Source organism: Lactuca virosa, chromosome 9, assembly GCF_052849685.1.
Source record: "Lactuca virosa cultivar CGN04683 chromosome 9, Lactuca_virosa_CGN04683_v6, whole genome shotgun sequence".
Lineage (NCBI taxonomy): Eukaryota > Viridiplantae > Streptophyta > Magnoliopsida > Asterales > Asteraceae > Lactuca > Lactuca virosa.
The window spans coordinates 13,710,186-13,715,006 of NC_136434.1; positions in this window are offsets into that span (position 1 = coordinate 13,710,186).

Sequence of the window (4,821 nt, forward strand, 5' to 3'; positions counted from 1 at the left end):
CCATACTCCGCATATCAACAAATATCAGGTTATCAAACCAATGGTCCGGCCTTGGTGCCTTCGACTTGAAAGTACAGTGAGGAAAATTCACCTCACAAGTAGTGTTGAACTAATAAGATCTAACTCCGAGTCTCAGCTCCCGGCTCAAATGCCTACAACCACCATGTGACAAATTCCATCATAACCCCGAAATACCCAAAATTCCCTCAAAAGTCAACTTGGTGAACCATGGTCAAAGTCAGAGCCAACGGTCAAGGTCAACAGTCCATGTTGACCCAACTCGTCGAGTGTACCAATGAACTCTTCGAGTTTCTATAGTACTCAGAAGGTTGGCAAAACCCTAGCCAACTCGCCAAGTTGGTTGGACAACTCACCGAGTTTTCCCACCTTAACACATTTAGTTTCGCTTTCAGGGACCCTAAGGCTCGGATCTAATACTCAAATGTTGTCTAAAAGGATAAAGTTTCCAACTTTATCCTTTTGGGCTACTCCAAGCGCTCAAAAGCCCCTCCACAAGGCTTGAAAACTCAAGGGCTTAACCATTAAGCACAAAAATCCTTGAGATCTAAAACCCAACTTCCATAAGAGATTCTAGCTTCAAAAACGTCGCAGAGACTAGTGCTTTATAGACATGCATGTCCAATGCATGTATTAAACCCAAAATGGGTCAAAGAGGGAAACTATGACCTAACTCCATGCATGGCATCAAAACTAGGCTAAAGACTAGATCCAACCCACTATAAGGTCACCTTGACCTGGAGATTCATAAAGTTGCAACCTTTATGAAGTCCATCCATAGCAACATTCAAGAATAAGGAGAAAAAGGGACAAAACTCAAGATCTAGCTACATAGAGGAATAAAAATCGGATCTTGGACACTTATAAAAGTCCAAAATAGTGTCAAGCTGAAGATGAGAGATTTGCTTGCTAAATCCTTGCTTCCTTCTTCCAACTTCCTCTTCTTTTGCTCCAAAAATACCACACTAGCTCACAAAATTAGAGGGAAATGTGATTAGGGTTCACAAGGGCCGATATGGGGGTTTGGATACTGATAAAAGATCAGCCTTAAAGACTTAAGGAGGTTATATAGGGTGCAAAACCCTAAAATATAGGGTTTCCCACTCAGCCATCAACACGTCGAGTTCTCCTCACCAACTCGATGAGTTGGTCCACAAAAATGTGCGGCCCAAAAGCCCTTCAACACACCGAGTTGAGGTTATCAAATCACCGAGTTCCAAAGGAAATCTGCTTTTAAAGAATAAATTTCATACCTGGAAATCGGGATGTTACACGATGTGACAAGGAGTTTTTCTGTTTGTTTTGGATTGGCTTGGTCACGACGTGAGGGAATGGTCATCACGACGTGACAATGGTTTGGTCGATTTCTAGTTTTAGAAGGTAGACTTAGGGTTTACCTTGTGTGGTTTTTAGTAGGAGGTGTTTAGCACCCGTTCGTTGGTTGTGAGAGTTGTTAGATGTGGACTTCATCGGCAAGATGAGTCTTCTTACTATAATGTGTAGGATGCTAGTTGTCGTTGTGACTGTTACATTGGTATGTTGGGTTGGGCCCATTTGTATGTTCGGTTAGGCACGTTAGTATGTTGGGTTGGGCCCATTAGTAAGTTGGGTTGGGCTCGTTTTAATGTTGGGTTGGACCCGTTTGTATGTTGGGTTGGGCCTGCTGTATGGTATGTGGTATTTTGGAGAATTCACTAAGCTTTGTGCTTATGATTTTGTGGTTTAAATATTTTCAGGTACTTTCAGTTCCAAAGGGAATGGCCCAGCTTGCCTGCACAACATCCATTGATGGCTTTTTCCGCATTGATTATTTTTTATCTACTCTGATGTTTGAAAATTACATTTTACCTTGTTTGGTTTTGGAATAAATTGTTGTATGAATTGACGGTTTAAAAATAAAACTTTTATCGGTATTTTTGGGATGTTACACATTTTATGTTTGATAAATGATTTAAGGGACCTTGCGTACAATTTTTAACGATACAAGATTTTTAACGATACAAGGGATAGTCCGAATTAATTTTTGAAAATAGAGATTAAATGTCCAACTTGACACTTGAACGAGGGAAAAGTCGTATAATTTACTCTTATTTTATCTTCAAAGAATCTAAAATATCTTATCTTGTCCTTAAAAAATATTTAAAAAATTAATCCTAAAACCATTTTATTTTATGTTTAAAAATATGTCATATAAGATTCTTTAAAAATGGGATTGAAATATATCAAAAGTTTTTACATACTATCTTCTTCGTAAATATCAAATTTGCTTTGGAACTATGTAATAATCACAAGCATTGTTCTCAAAGCCTTGGGTGCACCTCCCCACCCACCCCCTCTCCTTCTCTAAGCCTTGGGTTCACCGCCCTTGCTTATATGGGCGGTCTGGTGTTCAAATCTTGGGGGTTTCAACTAAAAGTTAGTCAGAAGAGGATATGCGACGAAGTTCAGCATCTTAGCATATCGTCTAAAGGGCAAACCCTCTTCAATATCCTTGCAAAAGCAGGGAGCCGCAGTAGAAAGTCGGGAACACACAATGTTCTCGAAGTTATAGCCAACTAGTAATGACATTAATATGCTAGATAGAAGGTCGGCATCTCATATTTTGCTAATGTTGTTTAAGATGTTCCTCATCGATTCGTCATGTTGATTATGCCATCATAAAATAGATGAGAAAATTCATGAAATATCAAAATTGAGGGGGTGTTTTGAGCATTTAACCAAGAAAAATTGAATTTTGGAAAATGACCATGAGATCCGCAGAGGGGGCTCTGCGGATCGCTTTAAACCTCTGAGGAACGATGAATAGTACCGAGAAATTGACGTGACATCACTAAAAGACAAAAAAAATTATGGTGGGTATCATGGTTCCGCAGAGGTGGCTGTGCGGATCCATTTAACCCTCTGTGGAAGTTTAAATTCTCTGAGGAAATGGTAGTTGCTCCTCTCCGATAGATGCGCAGAGCCGTCTCTGCGGATCCCTGCAACACCTCTGCGGAATTGTGGATTTCTCTGCGGATCTCATCATATTTTCTTGTCTTTTAGTGATGTCACGTCAATTCATCGGTACTATTCATCGTTTCTCAGAGGTTTAAAGCGATCCGCAGAGCCCCCTCTGTGGATCTCATGGTTATTTTCCAAAACTCAAAATTTCTTGGTTAAATGCTTAAAACAACCCTTCAATTTTGGTTATTTCATTAATTTTCTCAAAATCAACGGCGGAGCCACTTGGGGGACAGCCGAATGCTGAGCCCCCTCCAACTCTTTAACATGTTTAATACTAGTATTATACATAACCCCCTTCCATATATTTCAAGTTTGGATCGTTGGTAAATTTTTATTTAATTGTAGGGACTTTGTCTTAATTAATAAAGTGTTGTCATTTCAACAGTGCACCATGAATTCATTTTCCAATTTCCAATTAATAAGGAATCTTTGATTATTATAGCATATTTAATTTTATAATTTTATAATTTTATAATTATTAATTTTATTATGATTGATAGTTTGTTTTTTATAATCATAATCATAAACAATATATAACCATCATTTTTTTCAAACTAAAAGAAAATGTTAATGAACCATAATTGCATCATATCAAAGATAATATTATGTAAGATGTTTATAATATATGCCTACGATATGAACTAAATAATAATATCGACTGGTCATCAATGTAATGATATATCAAATTCGAAGAGGTAATTATATGTTAAATTTGAAAAGGTAAAATTAGATTTTTTTGATTTGTTATTTCAGAGCATGACATTTAATCTTAAATTATCCTAGTGCTCAATATTTTTTTATTATCTTATTACGTTGTAAGCCCCTCTTATTCATAAATCTTGGCTCCGCCCCTGCTCAAAATAGATTATAATATAGAGTACATTTAGAGAAGAAATAACTTTCGTTCAAACTATTCATGATGAATGTGATCCAGCCAAAATGTCAACTTCATAACTTAATATGGCTGATATGACCAATGGGTGTGGGTGCGGTTTGGTCGCGTCATTGCCACGGTGGCAGGAGGAACACTGTGCCCACCCTGCGGTTTCCTCTGCAGTCTCGCCGCGTGCGACTGGTTTCGACCACACTTTTCTCTGTCTTGCTTTCTCTTCTCCCAACATTGAACGGTCATTTTTTTAAATTCAAATTTAATTTTTTTTTATTTTTTTACCTATAAATAAAACCTTACAACCCTTAATTTACCAAACTTCAATCTAATTATTTTATCTTTCACTGTCTTTTTTTCAAAAACTCTCAACATATCTTTTTCCAACAACTCAAACAATCAAAATCCACTAGAAACATCCCAATATTTAGTTTTTTACCTATAAATAAAACCTTACAACCCTTAATTTACCAAACTTCAATCTAATTATTCTATCTTTCACTGTCTTTTTTTCAAAAATTCTCAACATATCTTTTTCCAACAACTCAAACAACCAAAATCCACTAGAAACACCCCAATACCTTTTTGTGATCAACTGATTTATTCGCCCTCGTTTTATCACTATGGTAGTATGTTATCGTATTATATGCAACAATTCTCGCAACCACAATGACCAACACAAACAACACTACAAATTGTACTCGGCACAAATTTTAATATGTTTGATTTTTTGTTTCAACAAAAATTTGTTCAAGAAACTCAAGCACCAATTTCCGATTCTGATTCTGAACCTGGAATCGTTCGAGAAACCCAACTCACTCAAGCACCAAGTAAAAGAAAGAGAATGTGGCAGCCAAAGGATGGGAATCCAAAGAAGTGTTAGTATTAAAACAATCATGGATCGATATTTCAAA